Source organism: Quercus robur, chromosome 9 (assembly GCF_932294415.1).
Source record: "Quercus robur chromosome 9, dhQueRobu3.1, whole genome shotgun sequence".
In the NCBI taxonomy this organism is placed as follows: domain Eukaryota; kingdom Viridiplantae; phylum Streptophyta; class Magnoliopsida; order Fagales; family Fagaceae; genus Quercus; species Quercus robur.
The window spans coordinates 47,856,314-47,877,820 of NC_065542.1; the positions used below are offsets into that span (position 1 = coordinate 47,856,314).

Below are 21,507 nucleotides of genomic sequence, written 5' to 3' on the forward strand. Positions count from 1 at the left end.
ATAGTCCAAGAAATCATATGAATTTTTTATAGTGAAACTGTAGTTTCGTAGACAAATTGATGGATTGCTTTAATCAAGTAGTGAATTTTTTACTCATCCCTACTCATCTCTAAAGAGGTGAAAACCATATAGCAGGATCCCTAGCTCATATCTAAGAGCATTAGCATCCGGGGATGCAACCAAAAAAAAATAAAAACTATTTTGTATTCTCAAACACTAATTTATCTATTTTACCAACTTATTTTAACCCAATAAAATAATATAAACTACTTAATAAAATAATAAAAAGTATTATTCTCTCTCTTTTTCCCCCACTCACTTTTTCACGTCACACACAACCACATATTAAAATAATATATATATATATATATATTTAATCTATGAACAATAAGATTGCATATACTATTCATAGGTTGCAAATTTTTTTAGTTTACAAACCCGCATGGAGTGGATTTTGGGTGGGTTAGATTGTAAAATAGCAACTGGGGGTGTTTACACCTCTCAATGCTAGTGCTCTAAAGAGTTAAAATTCAGCACCAAAAAAAAAAAAAAAAAAAAAAAAGAAGCGAAAAACAAATACTAGCCTACCGTTTGCGTTGGTGAGCTTCTAAGTTATCTTACATTTGCTTTGCTGATGATCTTGCTTAGTATGTTTATATTTATTTATTTTAGATGAAGTTACTGGGGATCATACCTTAGACATTGAGACACAACAAAGGTTGATCGAGGTGCTGTTAGGAAAAAAAACAAGTGTGAGAATTGAGATTAAGCTTTTGGGATGTGAATTTATTCATTGGTCTCAATGAAACCCATGTTAAAAAATGGTTAAGTAGTACGAGTAGAGGCCACCCCATTCAATTAAGTTGGTTTTGATGCCTAACACTATCCCAAGTTTGTACCCTCCTATCTTCTTATTACTTAAATAATTGGTCTTTACACTCTTAATCAAGATGAAAATAGCAAAACTGCTAAGAACTTAATGTTTTAAATGACATAGAAGAGTGCCGAATTTGAATACAATGTAACAAGGCCTTTAGTAGGCATATTGCTACTCAATGCTGATACAACACAAATAGTAAAACACTTACCTGCAACACATTTTTCCTTTTACTAACAACCTAGCTATATATTAAATATGTGTTTAATATTTGTACTTATACAATGCAATGAGACCTTCTATAAAAATAGGCAAACACAAATCCCTATTTATAGGCCCCTTAGCTCCGAAATTTATCTCCTAGTAGAGTGGTCCTCTCACAAACATGTGGGCTCATGGATGGAGCTATATATGGACTAGGTGGGGTAATGGGCCCCCTAAAGTTTTTTTTTTTTTTTTTTAAATATTAGTATATTAATAGTTAGGTACTGATTTTAGCAATTTTGTTCAATAAAATTACGCTTTGCCCTCCCTTAACAATGCCATCAATTCTTTTAAGGGTAATGTTATATCCGCAAACTTTTTTACAACATTTTTACAAACTATTGAGTTAGCAAATTTTTATTGGTTTGCACACTTGCATCACTTTTTACTTACCAATAACCACTCACCACATTAGCAATTTGTAAAAATTTTGTAGTTTTATCATTTTCCACCTTTTAAAAGCCATAAAAAAATTAGCCCTACAAAAAAAATACCAATAATAAAGCTAAAAAAAATACCAATAATAAAGCTAAAAAAAATTAAGCCCAATCAACATATTTTACCCAAAACAAACAACTTGGCCCTTCAAAAAGCTTTAAACAAAAATCCTTAGTGGTAAAGCAGTAGAATCAAAGGCTGGATACGTTGCACACAACGAGCAGCAGAGCCGCTCCCTAACTTCAAGTTCTGACTCTGTTCCTGTATAGGCTTACACCATGAAAACAACACTTTCCTTAAGAATGAGTGCACCTAAATCCCTATTTAGCCCCTTCCTTAAACCATTAGTTCTTCACTGTTTTTATGTTCTGATTCATTGATATGGTATTTGTTCTTGTAATATTTTTTGAAACAAATCTGTGAAGATGTAGAGATGTAGAGATGCTATTGCAACCATATTGACTTGAATTAATTAATAAAACCCTGAAACTTATTGTTGCATTTTTTTCCTGTAAATACAATTTCAAGTGATAAGAGTACATAAGTTGGCAACTTGGTAGTGCAGTTGCAGTGGAAGACCGGAAGCTAAAAATGAAGCAAAGGCGCGTGCTAGCAGTAGCCCTCTAAAGCAAGTACCAATGGGGTAATTTCACCTTGAGGTATAGATCACTGGCAGCTTCATGTTCTTCCAAAAATAGCAACCATAAAAACTAGTTGGTTAGTCAAATTGAAGGAAAGTTAAAAGGCAGAATCAATAAAGATTTTAGGATTTCAGTTTGAAGGGTTATATTGAACTTGTCTTGTGTAATGAAATGGAGAGGAGCAATATCATTCGAATTTGGGTTTAAGATTCAATGGTAGTGATGTTGAATGGCACTCATTACCGATTTTGGTTTCAAATGGGGAAGAGGATCCATATCATTTGGGTTGGGTAGTGCACACATTAGGCACATAGAGACAAGAAAACAAAAAAGACTAGACAAAGGAACCAATTATACTCATTTTGAAAATTTAGTAGCTAAAAGCACTTGTTAGGTTCTAAAAACTTAGGTACTTATGTATTTAGAACTCTAATGTGTATTGTTGGCAAACAATGTGTTTAGAAGTGTTTTAGTCTTGCTCAAAGTTGTATGTTTTATGTAAAGTTGGAATCGAGCTAATGCAGAAAGTATTATGCATTTCGGCCTGGCTCGATCGATCGAGCCTAAGCTTCGATCGATCGAATCTCGGGTAGAATGTTTTTTTTCGGAGCTTACACGTGGTCGTGTCAGTAAGTTCTACTGGTTGGTAGCAATAAGAAGTCGAGCGTGGGGGCTTGTAAGTCTTATTGTATGAACTTCGATTCTTTCAAGATAGTGGATTCAAGTTTATCTTGGGAATAGCTAGGTCAAATCCTCCCCAGGCTTTTACCGGTTTGGTTTCCTGGGTGATCATTTCTTGTGTTATTTACTTTTCGTTGCTTTGCATGATATGATCTCTTGATTGTGATAACCTAGATTTGTTAAATTGGACTAAGTAACAACTTGGTTAATTACCTAGGTTAAATCAATTGTGTTTTAAGGGGTCTAAAAACTATCAACACTCATTTAAAATATTAGGAACCATAAAAGCACTCATTATGTAAACATTATGGAGCAAAAGTTTTTTTTTTTTTTTTTTAACCTATATAATGTAGTTTTTGACAATGAGAAAATTGAGTTAATTTTTTTAAAATTTTAAAGTCTAAGGTCTTGCATATATTATACTATATAATATAATTTGATCTTAATTAATAAATATCAGAACTAAAACATCTACCTCCATGCTTTGCGGTTTAAGATGTAAATTTTGAAAATTGTAGGGGCTAAAAAATATTTGCCAATGTGATGTGATTGGGGTGTGACTTTGATAGATCATATTGTTTTACAGCTCATGCTTTGTCTTCACTTCCACTGTTTGCATCGTACTCTGTCATAAATATAGATATGTTGTTTGATTTCTTAATTTTCATTTGTCATTCTTTTTCTTCTTTTTTTTCTTTTGAATGTTTTTGGAATATATGTGTCCTTAATTTTATTTTATATTTTATAAATATGCTTGTTTTTAACAACTTCCGATCTTATCATTTAGCCTTCACACGTAAATTAAATGTTTTAATGTTGGGATACATCACTGCTAATGGATAGCCCTACTCACGTGATGGCTAAATAATGGATGGGGCTATATTTTTAGGAATGGCAACGAATCGGGTTCGGGCCGGGTTTTTCCATACCCGAACCCGACCCACTGGCCAAGACCCGGCCCGTTTACTAAACGGATTTTTTCTGAGGCCCAGACCCGCCCCGCCAGGCCCCGCTGGGCCATGGTACTTCAAGGCCCATTCTGTGGCCCAATCAAAAAAAAAATGTTTGCCTAATATTGATTTTCTCAGCAACCAAACAGGAGGGGGAAAAGAATACTCAAGAAAACCCATTATTTTCTCAACAACCAACAGATCGAAAACCCTTTTTTTTTTCATTACAATATTTTCCCACATCAAAAGCAAAAACAAGAATTAACATACAAACCCTAGGTCTGAACAATAAGACCCCACAAAATCAAATCAAACAAGCCGATCTATTCAACCAAAATAGCACTAAAACTAGAAATTACAAATTTGATTCTTTGAACAAAATGAACGATTTTCACTAAAAGAACAAAAAGAACAAAAGCTTGAGTTCACGAGGTGAGGGAGATGAGAGAGTTGCGGCCTTGTGAGGTGGAGGAGGGCCTAGCGAGGTGAGGGAGGAGCAGCGGCGTCTGCAGCTTGCGGCAAGGTGAAGGAGGCAGGGAGGAAAGACCAGCGAGGGGGAGAATGGAGCGGCATCGGCGAGGTGAGGTATGCAAGGAACAGCAACGCCAACGAAGTGAGAAGTGGCGCCGGCGATGTGAGCATGGGAGGCGAAGCAGCGACGCCAGCGGTCTTGCTCAAGTGAGAGTGAGGGTGAGGGAAAGAATGGGAGGAGGCTTGGGAGAGAATAAGAGGGTGAGAGAATGGGTCTGAGGGATTTAGGGGAAAAGTGAGCATTTATAGTTAGGGTTTTATTTTTTATTTTTTAAAATTATATATACGGGTCGGGTTCGGGCCAGTTATGCCTAATACCCAAACCCGACTCGAACCCGCTTTGGGTTTTTTAATGAAAACCCAGACCCGACCCTAATGTTAAACGGGTCAGGTAAAACCCGACCCATTAGGGTCAGGCTAGGCCAGGTACCCGCAGGTTGGGTTCATTTTGCCATCCCTATATATTTTCTGATATTCAAAGAGTTAGGGTCTGTTGGAATGAGGAGATGAAAAAGTGAGAAGACAAAAAAGAATTAGAATGAGGAGAAGAAAAAGTGAGATGATAAAAAAGAGTTAGAATGATGAAAAAGTAAAGGGATAAAAAAAAAACTTATTTATTTGGTTGAGTAGAAAAATGAGGATAGAAAAAATAGTTTATATAAATTTACTCTTATACTCCTGCAATGTGTTTTATTTTTCTTTATAATTACATTACATTATATTATATATGACAATTATAGAGGAGCCTTCCATCATTTGGTTAAAAACAAATACCACCATTGATTCAAAAAGGTTTAAAGAAATAAAAAAGCTATTGTTAAACACAAAAACAACCGTCGAGACTTGGATAAATAAAAAAGCCATAGATTGATAAAAGAAAGAATACACGTTGAAAGAAAAGAAAAGAAAAAAAAATCCTATTGTTTGATAAAAGAAAGAAAATAGAAAGACCAATGATTAAAAAAAAAAAATCACTATTTGAGAAACGAAAGAAAACACGTTGAAAAAAAAAAAAGGAAAATGAATTGAACCTAAAACACAACACCGGCACAGTGAAGGGAAGGGCACATTTAGTAATTTGTCATCTATAAATCACTCTGCCATATTCTCCTATAAATCACTCCAATTTGGAGAGGTTTCTTTTTGATAGCACAAGAAGAAAATACATAGGTCCCACCAAAATCCCTTCTATTTTTCCCCATTACCAAACAACTCCACAAATTATTTTCTTCCGTATTGTCTTCTCTATTTTTCATCCTCTTACTTTTCACCCCAACCAAACAGACCCGTAGTGTTAGTTTTGTTATTAGCAATGAGCATGAAGAATTTATGGGGCAATGTGTTCATTGGAAGCAATTGGATTAGATGCAAAGGATGCGGAAGCACTAGTGGCTCTAGGCTTTTGAATTTTTATAAAGCACTAATCGCCAATTTGAATGGAGGAGGGAAGGGGAGTCGGGGAGAGTTGGCTAAAAATTAGTCTAATTTCCAGCCAAATCCCCTCTACTCCACCTCTTTTGTTCTCCATCCAAACTGGGCATAATATCCAAAGAAATTGATATGGCTGAAATTGCACATTTGTACAAGTTAACAGAAAGGAGTATGGCTAATTTTTTGCACGTTGTGTCCTCATACCGATAAATTATTAAGTCTACTAAGAGGACTCCCGAAGTGTCTTCCTAATTAATGAGATGATGCCACTTATGCAAATGTGACTTAGTTTCCTAATCAACATAAGATATTAAAAAAAAAAATCACAAATCACTAGGTGATGTTATATTTGCATATGTGATGCAGCGTACTGATGCAGCGTAGGCGTGTAGAAGCAGAATCTAAAACACACAAATACTACAACTCTTCCACTAAACCTAAGTTCTACAAGAACACTAGGCTAATAGGCACAGTAATAGAGAAAACCTCTCTAGCAAACTTTTATTCAAAACACACATAACATAAATAATCTCTCTATAAAGAGTATTTATAGGAATAGAATTTCTCCTACTCATTTTAAGAAAAGAAATAATAAACCTACTTCTACTTGAGAAAGGAAAAACAATTTAACTAGAAAAAGAAAAACAATTAAAATCCCAATTCAACTAGGAAAAGGATTTTAATTCAAAGTACTAGAGTAAATAAATCCTAATTCAAATAGGAAAAGGAAAACAATAAAAACTATTTGTTTCTTCATAACGTGATTTGCATCATTCTCCCTGGGTTGGAAGAAACTCGTCCTCGAGTTTGGAGTCTGGATTGGAATTGTCTCCTCGATATGGAACAAGATGCTTAACATTGAAGACGTCAGATGTACGCATTTGACTTAGAAGTTTCAATCAATAGGCATTAGGATTAATTTTCTCAAGAATCTCCAAAGGACCAATCTTTCTAGCAGCTAGTTTGTTGTACTCTCCCACAGGAAAGCGAACTTTGGTCAAAATTGCCCAAACAAAATCACCAATCTCAAATTCTACTACTCGACGTTTCTTGTCAGCGGCTTGTTTGTACTTAGCGGAAGTCTCCTGTAAACGCTTAGCAGTAGCCGTATGAATTTCTTGAATTTGTGCGATTAGATCCTCAGCTTTCACATTGACACGCTTCAAGTCAGGGATAGGAGCCAAATCAAGTGGTGCACGTGGGTTGTAGCCATAAGTAATGACAAAGGGACTGAAGCCAGTGCTACGATTAACAGAACGGTTGTATGCAAATTCTGCCTGGCACAAGCGTTGATCCCATGATTTAAGATGATCACTCACCAAGCTCCGAAGTAAATTGCCCAAGGAATGGTTTACCACTTCTGTTTGACCATCAGTTTGAGGATGATAGGCACTACTAAAATTAAGTGTGGTGTTGGCCAAACGCCATAAGCAACGCCAAAAGTGACTAAGAAAACGCACATCACGGTCTGAAACAATTGATTGTGATAAGCCATGGAGGCGATAGACCTCTCTAAAGTAAAGTTGAGCGACATTAACTGCATCTGAGGTTTTCTTACAAGCAATAAAGTGGGCCATTTTGGAAAACCGGTCCACAACAACAAAAATTGAATCGTTACCTCATTGTGTATGCGGTAATCCCAAGACAAAATCCATACTGACATGAATCCATGGCTGGTCTGGTATGGGAAGAGGCATATATAGGCCAGCATTGGTTGTGGTGCCCTTGGAAACTTGACAAATACGATACCTCTCAACAAACTTGGTAATCTCCTTTCGCATGGTTGGCCAAAAATAAGAGCCTGTCACAAGCTTCATGGTTTTATCACGTCCCATATGGCCTTCATTATGCAACTCTTGAATAACCCTTAAGCGTAGGCTACTATCAGGAATGCATAGTTGATTCCCTTTAAAAAGGAAACCATCATGTATAAGGAAGTCAAACCGCTTTCTTGTTGCCACATCATCCATTATAGGGCCAAAGTATGGGTCACTAGAAAGTAACTCACGAAATAAATCAAACCCCAACACTTTGGTTTGCATTGTGATGAGCAAAGAGGCCCGTCGACTAAGAGCATCTGCCACTCTATTCAATGCTCCGGATTTATGCTTGATGACAAAAGAAAATTGTTGAATATAAGCAGCCCAAATTGCATGTCGAGATGAGAGCTTGTCTTGGCTATTGATATGCTTCAAAGCATCATGATCTGAATAGAGGACAAACTCATGATAGGCCAAATAAGAACTCCAATGCTTCAAAGCACAAATTATTGCATAAAATTCCAAATCATAAGTGCTATAATTTAATTTTGACCCATTCAACTTCTCACTAAAGTAGGCCACTGGTTTGCCATTTTGACTAAGAACAGCTCCAATTCCAATCTTGGATGCATCACAATGTAACTCGAATGGTTGAGAGAAATCAGGAAGAGCTAGAATAGGTGCTGTAGTAAGCTTTTCCTTGATCTGATGAAATGCCTTAGTGGCTTCAGTTGTCCACAAAAACTTACTAGCCTTCATGCAATCTGTAATCGGTGCCATGATGGTGCTAAAGTCAGGGATAAACCGCCGGTAGAATGACACCAACCCATGGAAACTGCGGACCTCGTGGACTGTGGTTAGTATTGGCCATTGTTTAACAGCAGTAACCTTTGATTCATCAACTGATAGTCCATCCTTGGACACCACATAACCAAGAAATAAAACACTATCTATCATAAAAGAACATTTGGTTATGGCAGCATAAAATTTCTCCCTACTTAGAACTATGAGTACCTCACGAAGATGTTGGAGATGTAAATCAATATTGGCACTATATATCAGGATATCATCAAAATAAACTACAACAAACTTGCCGATGAAGGGGCGAAAAATCTGGTTCATAATACGCATGAAGGTGCTAGGAGCATTAGAAAGTCCGAATGGCATTACTAGCCACTCATACAACCCCTCACGTGTCTTGAATGCTGTCTTCCATTCATTACCAGGACGTACTCGAATTTGATGGTACCCACTTTTTAGATCCAACTTAGAAAACATTGTAGCACCACTCAACTGATCAAGCAAATCATCCAATCGAGGAATAGGGAATCTATACCGGACTGTAATTTTGTTGATGGCACGACTGTCGACACACATTCGCCATGATCCATCCTTTTTGGGTGTTAGTAAGGCTGGCACGGCACAGGGACTAAGACTCTTTCTAATGTACCCTTTTAACAACAAACCCTCTACTTGTCTTCTAAGTTCTTCATGCTCTTTTGGGCTCATACGGTAGTGTGGGCGATTAGGTAGATTCGAACCTGGTACAAGATCAATTTGGTGTTGTATATCTCGGAGTGGTGGTAACCCCTCAGGTAGATCACTAGGAAATACGTTTGCAAATTCATCTAATAAAGATTGCACAGCCTCTGGTACTACCCTACCCTTTGAGCTCTCCTTTCCCAATAATACAAACACCAACCCTGAATCAAACATCTCTTCAACAAATGCCCTTTTAGCTAAGAGATTCTTACCCCCTCTTGAAGTTGGCTTAGGTTCAATCTCCTTACAGGGCAACAACACAATTTTTGTGCTACCAAACATGAAATTGTATGTATTCTTCTTACCATCATGTTGAACCTCTCTATCATATTGCCATGGTCTACCAAGGAGAAGATGACATGCATCCATAACTACCACATCACACCATGCATTATCCTTATATTTCAACCCAATAGAAAAAGAAACCAAACAACGTTTAGATACAGTTACCTCATTGCCCCTTTTGAGCCAAGATAGTTTGTAAGGGTTAGGGTGCTTCTCTGTTGCTAATCCCAATTTTTGAACAGCCTTTTCTGATACCACATTCTCACAGCTTCCAAAATCAATAACAAGTCTACATACCTTGCCCCCCATAGTACATGTAGTTTGAAAGATATTGCTTCGGAGCCAATCCTCGCCTTCAGATTTGCGAGGTGTGAAACACGCCCTTCTTGTAACTAACAAAGGGCCATCATCCCCCTGCACATACTCCTGTTCCTCTTCAGCATCATAAACAGCTTCTTACTCAAAGGTATTTAAATGATCATCAATACATTCTTCACTCTCAATAAATAAACCCTTACCATACCGGCCACCCTTCTTGCAATCAGCCATTCTATGCCCTGCCTCACCACACTTGAAACATCGAGAGCTAGAACTACTAGCTACAGTGCGGTTGGGTTGTGGATTAGCTTGATTAACTTGGCCTTTTCTTTGTGTAGATTGTGTAATTGCACCATAAGGAGGAGCTACTGGTGGTAGTCGGTTGCCACTACTATTTGAAACCATGTTAGTCTTCCTATTCATCGTTTTCTCTAAATGCAAAGCTCTCTGATGGGCTTCAGTTACAGAAATTGGGTCAAATAAATTCAAAGTATCTTGAAATTGTTGCCTCATGCCTCCAATATAACGTGAAACTAATTGATCTTCCGAATCTGCAAGGTCAACTCTAGCTACAAGTTGATAAAACTCTCGAGTATACTCATCTATAGATTGTGTACCTTGCTTAAGATTGTGTAGTTGTTGATATAATGTACGCATATAATTATGGGGTAAGAATGCAGCACGCATATGTTTCAAAAAAATTTCCCAAGTATTGATTTTAGATTTACCTTGGCGAATACGACTTTGCTTTAATTGCTGCCACCATGCAGCAGCACGTCCTCTGAATTTGGTCGCCACCAAAGAAACTCTTTTGTCTTGCGGCACCTCCTTAAACTCCAAAATTTCTTCAACTGCAGCTACCCAATCTAGGAATTCTTCAGGTTGTAAACAACCTTTGAACTCTGGAATATCTAATTTGAACCCAGATTCCCATCTGTTTGAATTGTATGAAACCAAGGGTTTCTCCCTCCTCCTTCTATGTCCAGCAAACGGATTTTCCATCTCATCCTCAACATTATAGTCTACCTCATCTTCCTCCACAAAACGTAGAGTTGGACTACGGTTTCGAGGCTGGTTAACAACGGCTAAGGCAGCAAGCTGCTTTGTTAGCGCTTCAAATTGCTCTTCCATCCGCTGACAGCATGCCTCTAGTTGTGTATTGCGTGCAATCTCATCGCGTTCATACTCACCATCTACAGCAGCGTGCCTTCCCCCACGTGATCCTCGTGCCATGGTAGGAACCTAACCTGGGCTCTGATACCAACTGATGCAGCGTAGGCGTGTAGAAGCAAAATTTAAAACACACAAATACTACAACTCTTCCACTAAACCTAAGTTCTACAAGAACATTAGGCTAATAGGCACAGTAATAGAGAAAACTTCTCTAGCAAACTTTTATTCAAAACACACATAACATAAATAATCTCTCTATAAAGAGTATTTATAGGAATAGAATTTCTCCAAATCCTTTTAAGAAAAGAAATAATAAACCTACTTCTACTTGAGAAAGGAAAAACAATTTAACTAGAAAAAGAAAAACAATTAAAATCCCAATTCAACTAGGAAAAGGATTTTAATCAAAGTACTAGAGTAAATAAATCCTAATTCAAATAGGAAAAGGAAAACAATAAAAACTATTTGTTTCTTCATAACGTGATTTGCATCAATATGTGACAAAGTTTTATTGGTTGGGACTTAAAAGAACCCTAGAAGACCACTTCTACAATTTCTACAGTTCCCGATGGACCAAGTAATTTCTCACACTGATAAATAAAAAAAGGTTCGCTCAGTATTTAGCTATTTAATTTAGACTAGTAGATAGCTAAGTATTCTAGACTAGTAGATGGCCAACAGGTTTGGCTAGAAGATGTTCCATCACTCCTATCTAGCTGTCTAAATTTGAATATACATGTTGATTAAGTTAATGGCTTTTATATTTGTTCTAAGAAAAAAAGATTGAAGTTATTTTTGTTTTGCTATTTACATTTTTAAATTTTCATTTTAGCTCATCACATCTGATTTCGTTTTTATATTGACCATGATGATTATATTTGTTAGTAATTTGACCTTTAAGTGCCAAATAAATATTGTCTATTAAGACATGTCATTCATATAAGTCAAATTTATGTCAGTAATCTGACTGTTCAATGCTAAATAAATGTTGTCCATTAATACATGTTACCCATATAAGTCTATTTTTGTTAATAATATGACTGTTAAGTATCAAATAAGTACAATTCATTAAGAGGTACAACTCACCCATACAATACTAGGCGTCACAAGATTATTAAGGAAAATAGACATGAGTAATATGAAATGGAATCAAATATATATGGCCAAAATAAAAAATTTAAAACATAACTGATAAAAATAAAAAGGTTTTACTAACGTATACTCTAAGAGCATACACTAGTAAATTATTTTAGGAAACATTTTATGGGAAATTGAAAAAGTAAATAACTGTTTTGACAATTTTTTCAATTTCTCATAAAACTTTCCTAAAATGGATGATTAGTGTATGCCCTAACCTAACCAGACCCAAAATAAAAATAACCTAAAATTTTAAGGAAAAAATAGTATTTTAATATATATTTTTATCACAATTTAAAAATCAATTTACAGTAATCTTGTGAATTGCAAACCCAGGCTTTGATCAACTTCAAGATGTTCAAAAAAAGAAAAACAGAGTACTTTTATCAACTCGATAATTTAGTTTCAGCCTTCCTCAATGGCACTATCCAATAAAAATATGGTTGAGAAAAACAATGGGAAAGAAGAGGAAAAATTAGGGAGAAAAAAATAGAGTACTTTAATTAACTCAATAATTCTGCCTCCTCAATGGCACTATCCAATAAAAATATGGTTGAGAAAAACAATGGGAAAGTAGAGGAAAAATCAGGGAGAAAAAAACAGAGTACTTTAATTAACTCAATAATTCTGCCTCCCACTATCTTCTTCTTCTTCTTCTTTTGCTTAATACTACACGCCATAACCAAAAGTGCATGCCTACCTCCCACTATCTAATAATTCAAAAGATTCGTTCCAAGTTGTAGATCTAGAATTTTCAAAAAGCAAAACAATAATAATTGTAAAGCATTGATTGGTCACAGGTAACAACAAAGACTTCCATGCTTACTTATTTATTGTTTTTGTTACATGTAAATGTCTATAACTCTTTGAAGTTTGAATAGTTAACTAATCTCTTCCATATGCATTTTATCTTCTGTAAGGTTGAATTTATTCAATCATTTTGTTGGCTTTATTTCGTGCCAAATTTGCTTGTAATTTAGCATTTAGAAACCCTGTATTTAGGTGGGAATCATGTAAGGGTAGTGTGTGAGAGAGTGTGAAGAAAAGCTCAAGAGTGTACAATCATGAAGAGCCTCGCGACTGGATCTCACGACTGGCGAGTCGCCAGAAGGGCACACGTGTGAAGCATGCAGGGGGAGCTGAAGTGTCATGCTAGCTGTTGCACTACAGGACAAAACTTCCAGTCTGGCCAGGCCGTTAACTCGCAACTCAAACTTGCGACTCGTTCCAGTCGCGAGCTTGAGTTGCCAGATCACCCTGTTTGATTGTAACTAACTCTTCGCATTCCATACACACCCTACTATAAATACCCTTATACCAACGAAATGTAGAGAGCTTCCAGAGAGAATTTTGAAAGAGAAACCCTAGAGAAAAACAAGATTGACTCATCCACAATCTTCATACTTTGATTCTCCAAATTCCTCTACTCTCATCCTCTCCATTGTTATATTCTTGAGAGGTACATTAGCCAAATTCTTATCTCACCATACCCATATCTGTGAGAAGGTCTTTTGGTGCTTGGGAAGCAGTTAAGAAGGGGCCAATTCATTTTGGTTGATGCAATGGGCGATTGCGGGATCTGGTAAGTTAGAGAAGACAAGGTTCGGCGAACCCTGTTGGAGCAAGAAGCTTAGAGGGCTTAGGTGCACTGGATAAATTAGGCTTGAAGGGTCTTCTGCTATTCATGTATCCCAACTTTATTCTCTAGTGGATTATTGACCGCTTGGAGGGCGGCGGAGAGGTCTTACGCCGAGGACTTCAATTTCCTCTTCAATAACATATCGCTGTGTTGTCTTTGTATTTGCATCTCTCTTCCCTTAATCTTTGCCTTTTAATTACTGCCGTGATTGTGATTAATTTCGGTTTAGATAGTTTTACCAATTATGTTTTAGCTTATTTTCATATTTTGCACATTTATTGTTTGATTATAAGCTTGTATTTGTAATTTGTAAATTGGGGGTCTAAACGTTCGTAGGTGTTTTACACACTATTTGAACATTCATCTTCTTTCTAATATACATTAGATAATTACAATTAAGGATGAATTCCTTATGAGTGTCTCTAATAGTTGCTTAAAATATTTAAATTTAGAACTTCATGAATCACAAGAGGTTTGGAAAATTACTGTGCCAATCCTTTAAGATTTTTCAGCTTAAATTGGAAGTATAGTTAAATCTCTCTCTCTCTCTCTCTCACACACATATATATAATTAATCTTTTTAAGTTATATGTGACTATGCACCCCATACATACTTTTTGGCAAGATATACATGTAAATTTTAACTTTAATGTATTAATTTGTCAAATATTGTATTAGGTGAAAATAACCTTGGAGATGCTCAATGCCGATGACATCAATAATATCTATCTAGCAACACTTATTTGTAAATTTTACAACTTTTTAAAACACTATATAGTTCGTGCTTATGTTTTTTAAATTAAGGTGGAAATGATGTGAACACCAACAATACTCTTCGTATATAGTGAATTAATTATTAGAGATATATATTAGTACAAGCAGGAGTGGGCTTGAGCCTATTACATTGGGCTAATATGATAAAGATGTAGCCCTTAAGGGATTCCTCCGTGGATGTAGGCCGACAAGGCTCAACCAGGTAACCCTTGTGTTCTCAATGTTCTTATTCTATGCTTCCCCTTCCGCATCCACTCTAGCATACACAATATGGTATAACACATTGCATTGCTGAACCCTAGACTACTAGTACAAGCAGGAGTGGGCTTGAGCGTATTACATTGGGCTAATATGTCTAATATATATCTCTAACATTAATATTGGCTCAAATTAGTGACATTTAAATAGGATTGTAGATTCAAGAGATTTTATGCATATATGCTCATAACAGTATAGACTTGATCCAGCTTACTTGTGTCGCGTTTTTCAATTTTTTTTCCTTTTTACATAAAACGTTTGCTCATAGAATATATAGATTAAAATTTTATTACTTTTATTTAAAAACAAATAGTCAATGAGCAAGAAAAGAAACTCTCTTCTGTTGAGGTCCGTTAAAAGGCTTTTCCTATTCTACTTTCCTTCATTTCTCTTGTTCTCTAAAATCATTTTCGCAGTATCTTTTGTTTCGTCAATCTTTACCCTCTCACTTTGGGTTTTATTTTGCTCAACTTTTCAAAAAAAAAAAAAAAAGAGTTTGATACTTTCTATTTTACGCCATTAATTTTCGTTGCAGTCATCCTCTTAGTTTGGTTTTGCTTTGCTCTAGTTCTTAAAAAAATAAAAAATAAAAAATAAAATAAAATTATAGTAAAGAGTGAGATTTTTCTGACTTTTTACCTTAATCTTTGTCGCATTTTTTTGTGTTATCATCCTCATCCCATCGTTTCAATTTTACTTTGCTTCACTTCTCAAAAGAAGAAGAAAAAAATAAAGAAAAAAGAAGAAAAAAAGTCCAATTAGCTTAGGGTGAGTTTGGTTCAGCTTTTTGTAAAAGTGCATAATGAAAAAATGGAGTTTTCAAAAAGTGCATAATTGAAAAAGTGCATAATTGAAAAAGTGCATTTTCAAAAAGCTGAGTGTTTGGTAAAAGCTGTTAAAAAGCGATTTTTGAAAAAATTGAGTGTTTGGCTAGCACTTATAAAAGTGGCAGTTTAAGGGATAAATTACCAAAAAGGACAATGTATATATAAAAGCATCTCCAGCAGGTTAGACAAATTTTTGTGCTGTTTGGACAATCAACAGTGACATTTATCTTTTGCCTATCCACTTTTTTAATTTTTATTTTGTAATCAAATTTATTCTTTTTTAATATTTCTTTTTTCTTTTTCTATTCATTCTCAACAATTATATTTTTCAACAAAAAGTGTTACATCCACAATATTTTTTGCAATACTTTCACAAGAATCATAACAAAATCTTATATGAAAAGTTGTTACTAGTTCTAATTTGAACCCATTACTGAAATTATATTTTTACTCATCAATATTAGTTAATTACTTAAAATTTATTGTGAAAATATTGTGGTAATATTTTTAAATTGTGATTTCTAATTCTTTGCCTTTTTTTTTTCCTCCATACGTTTCCTTTTCTTTTTTTCTTTTTTTCTTTTTCTCTTGTATTTTGTCCACCACACACGTATACATTATTTTGTCCACATCCTCTCCTTTTTCTTTTTCTTTACTTCCACAGCTCCACTTTCCAGAAGCTCCTCATTCTTTCATTCTTTCCTCTTTTATTTTTCCTTTACTTCCACTTGATGATTCTAGAAGCTCTCCGGATCTCTCAATTTCTTCTCTCTCTTTTTTTTTTTTTTTCCCACTTGATTCCAAAAGCTCTCCACAAACCACTGCTGACGCTATACACTTACGCTTCTTGACTTATATGAAGCAAATTGCTCACGGACCTGAACTGAACATTGAGAAGTCTCACGACCTTGAAGTCATTGGATACGAAATCGAATCCGAACCCAACACTGTGGGTTCGGTCTTTCTTCGTCTTCCTCTTCTTCTTCCTCTTCTTCTTCTTTCTTTCTGTCTTTCTGCGTGTTTATGGTTGTTTGGCCGTGGGTTTGTGCTATTTGATTTCTGTAGTTTTGGATTGTGGTTTGTGTTTTGGGTAATGATTTTTCTGTGTGTTCTTTGGGTTAATTTCTCATGGGTATGGGTTGGTTATGATTTCTCCATTCTTTGGGTTGATTTCTCACGGAGAGGGCAGAGCAGAGAGAAGAGATGGGAGGCGTGAGGTTAGGCGTTGAGAGAACTGATTAATTTCATGGGTATTTCCGTAATTCCATCATCAGCAACGGTAACCTATCAAACGTGCAGTCATTTTCATTTATGGACCCTCAGAGGTCCATAAATTTTCCGCGTTTAGTCCGCATTTTTGGGCTTAACCAAACGCAATTTTAGGCCTGGCTTTTTTCAAAAAGCCCTTTTTGGGCTCAAAACGTGGAAACAAACGGGCACTTAATCGTCACCGCTGCTCTCATTTACTATAGCCACTATCCTTGATCTGCTAAAATAAGAGAGGTACTTCCTTTTAGTTCCTCAATTTGATTTTTGTTGCAGTTTGTTACACTGATTTACATTTTCTTTTTTAATTTTCATTTTAGTTTGTTCTACTTATCATTTGTCAAGACAGGCAAGGAACGAAAAAGAAGAAGGAAAGGAAATTAAGAAAGAGCGAAAGAAGGAAGAAAGGAAGGAAAGAACAAGATGTCATCTACTGTTTCCCGTTTTCTGATACTCAGCATAGTGACTGTCCGAGTCTAAAACAACCTACGGCTCTGATTCGATATCCTAAAGAGTACGGCGATCGAGGTAACCTTCTTATTTCTTATTATCTCATTCATCCTTTGACATGGTTCTTTGCTGTTGTAATCACTGTAGTCTGTTACTAACTTGGTGCTTAATTTTGGATCTAATAGCTACCCTTAAAATAAAAATTTATAATAAAAAAATGGCAAAATAGGAGATAGGGATTAAGAAAAGTGTTAAATTACCAATTTTTTCAAAATTTTAAATTATTTAAATATAGTAAATTTAATTATTTAACTACATACTTTCAATAAAGAAAAAGTTTTTAAGCATAAACAAAATAAGAAACAAATAATTTTAAAAATCTAGCAAATTCTCCTATTAAACATCATTTTCTTTTTCTTTTACTTTTTCTTTTTCTTAAAGAGAGGGGATAGAGGAATTTTAATTTGGGTTCTCCCATGAGAGAAACCAGTAGTTCTACTAAGCAATAAAATAGTATAAAATTAGGCATAGCTCACGCATTGCGGGTATATATTATTAACAAAATTTTTGTTTTAAATAATATAAAATCCTTTTATAGCTCTATTATTCATTACAACTAAAACAAATATAGCATAAAAATTTAATATTTGACTTGGAATGGAGAAAAAAAATGCAAAAGCATCGAACAATACACATCAAATTCTTTATAGAAAAGATAATAACCAAATTATTTTAAAAATTGAAACAAAAAAGCAATTGTTAATATCTTTTCAATTAAATTCATCATCCAAACCAAAAGATTTTAATCAAATCCATGACTAGTGTACACAATTTTAAGACCTTAACACTATTTGATAATTATTCATGAATGTTTGTGACACATCCAATTCTTTCTTATGAGCACATAAAAAATAATTTCACCAAATAAAATACAATCCAATGTTCTTAAGTTGTTCTATTTTAATTTCAAACTTCTTGCCATATGAGTAAAAAAAATTTCACGAAATATATTGTTACGTGGCATTTGTAGTAATAAAGAAAATATATAATATCATTAAGCCTAAGTTTTGTTATTGATTTAAAGTTTTGGATTTAAGGTATAAATGACTTACCCTACCATAAATTTTTAAAAATAGGTTCGCTTTTTATGGCATTTTACTTTCTTAAATTATAGAAATAAGATAAAGAAGGAAGTCCCAATGACAAAATCTTAAAGAACAACAGAAATGATTAATTAATTAATGTCATTTTTTAACTGGATCAAACCCTTGAAGACATTCTTCCATCTAAATTGATTTTGAATGACAACTGTTGGAAGATGAAAATGCTTTTTTTAGAGGCGACCACCTAATATATTAGATAAGAGCATTCACATCCATTATATTCAAACTATTCTATTTTACTATCTTAAAAGCTACTTTATCAATTATACCATACCATTTTATAACACATCCAACATCCCAATTTTTATTTTCCTATACAATTACATTAAAATAATATATCTACCCAATAAAATATATAACCCAAAATCATCTCTCTCCTCTCTCTAATTTCTCTCTCTGCCTCTCTCTCTCTCTCTCAACCTCAATCTCACCACTGGGAACAAACCGAAAACCCAACACAACCACCCTTCAAACCTAACCACCCCACCACCTGCCAACCATCAACAACACCACCACCACCTCCTAGCACCACCATCATCAACAACACAACAACCACCCAAACCCACCACCCCACCACTGCTACACCACCCAAATCAACCCAACAAATCACAACAAACCCATACCAAAATCACCCAAATCAACCCAGCAAATTACCAACATAACCCACTGCCACCACCACCAATCCAAACACAACACAACCCATTGCCACCAAGCCAAATACCACACCGGGACCAAAACCCACCACTACATGAATCAAAACCCACTATAATCTCCAAGAATCAAACCCATAGAAAAAACTCATACCAAAACCCATCCAAGAATCAAACCCATAGAAAAAAAAAATTACAATAGATCAAACCCATTGAAATCTCCACCACCAATCTCCACTGCAAACCCACTGCCAGTAAGCCAAACCACCGATCTCAACCCACATCAGCCACCACACATAACACCGAAACCAAAAATAAAATATGTGGTTCAAGTTTTACAAGTTGCTAGAGTACCGTCGTACATATAAGACGGTACTATAGCACTATTGCAAAAATTTCTGCAATTAGAAAACGGGGTAATGCATGTTATTTGTACTTTGATGCTAAAATATACCATATTTTGCCATTTACAAGTCCGGATGTGAATGCTCTAAGGGCCAAGCTGGGGAAAAAATTATGTTGAGTTATTAGATTAAAAAGTAGGTCTAGCTTTTGGAATACTCAAAGATTCAGCTGTTTCTTGTACAAAAATGGACTTGATCACATCCCAAGTAACAAATATGTTTAAAACTTTTCTTGTACACACTTTTTAAAAAGAAAATAGTAACAATATGTCGATCCAAAAAAGGGCATAGCCTTTTGGATCTGCATAAAAACAAAGAATTTCCCTTTTCTGATTGATGAGCCGATCACCCTCTTCATAGGTTAGACACCGTCATAAATTGAAACTTGTCATTAAAAAAATGGATAAGAAAAGAAAAGGAAATTAATATACTGCAAAAGAACATAACATCACGAACGCTACTCAAGAACCAAAATATACACCAACACAATGAAAAACCCAAAACAGAATGTAGATAACAAAAAAACTCATCACATAAAATAATTGAGCAAAAATCATATTACCAAAAGAACTAAAAATAGACAATAAAACAGACTAGCAATCTAGTGAGGGCATTGAGAGAACAAACCAGGAAAGCAATAATTTAACGACCAATCTAAAGCAATACACTTTAGGGAAAAAGGAAAATTACTCCTATCGGATGCCATTGCCATATGACCTTTGGAATTCTCAGACTATGATTAATGTTGAAAATTTTCAAAAAAAAAAAAAATAATAATAATAATTACGTTGAAGAAAAAAGTAAGTTAAATAATTTTTTAATTAATATCTAGATATATATAAAATGGTACCATTTAAAATTTTCCATAAGGCCCCACAAAATATTGAGCCAACCCTGTAAAAATAGGAGTTAGGACATCAAACGGCATGAGAATTTTCTTGTCAACAGCGTGATTTCCTATTAGATTTGATATTATATTTATCCAAAAAAAAATCCTATTAAATTTGATTTTGGGAATTATTATTTTCACACTTCTTGTTATTTTTAGACCAATTTCTGTAATATGATGGATTGGATAAAGGATATATGATCATAAGTATTTCAAACTAAAAAAAATAATGCCACCACATGTACTTTAGATTCCATATTAGCTAATAATGAATGCCCCTAAAAAAAGAGACTATTACTATGGGGATTCGGGCTCGGGTTCTGGTTCAGGTTTGGGTGCGGGTGTGGGTGCGGTGTAGCGACTCGGCAATTTTCGAAAAAGTAAGGTGTGGGTGCGGCAAAATATGTTTTTTAAAAATTTATTAAAAATATTTTTATTTTTATTTTCTATATTTTGCTAAGCATATTTTTTCATATAATTGTAAACATATACCAATTTAAAAGCAATAGTAGATAATAATTAAAATATGACGTTTATAAATTAGAATGCAACCCACAAGTTTGAAACTAAAACATTCCATGATGTTCGGAAATTAGAATACAACCCATAAGTTTGAAACTAAAACAAAATAAAAGATAAGTGTTCAAGATAATCAAATACAAATGTCATCATCATTTTCAAGATCAATAGTTTCATTTTGAACTTCACTTTCACTAGTAGTAACACTAGTGCTAGCATTCCCAATAACCATGGCCTCCAACTCTAGTTCATCAAGTGTAAGGGGTAGCATTCTCAAAAATTCTAGCTCCTCCATGTATGTCACTCTCATTCTAAGAGTCTCTTGCAATATCCCACATCTTTGTTGCTGTATTTAGGTACTCCTCATGGGGCCTTGACAAGAGTTGAAGATTACAATGCACATATACCGAATCCTCAGCATGTTTAGGAGCCATTTTGTTTCTTTTTAAGAAATGAATGAATTTGTATGTGCTCCAATTCCTCTCAGCATATGAGGATGAACAAAGTTGTCTAAGAAGTTTAAGGGCAAGAAACCTCCCTCCTGAAAATGTATCAAACTCAATTTTCATCATCCTTAATTCATTCTCATCTTCAAAGTATCGCTCCAAACTCTTGCTCCTTTCTACAAAAATTCTCGTAG

General features: G+C 34.9%; 1 protein-coding gene across 6 annotated transcripts in view; it reads left to right on the plus strand.

The window, feature by feature from the left end:
* The window catches only part of LOC126698785 (probable disease resistance protein At4g27220), a 171,541-nt gene that overhangs the window by 65,044 nt on the left and 84,990 nt on the right, over positions 1-21,507 (plus strand). The window lies entirely within an intron of this gene.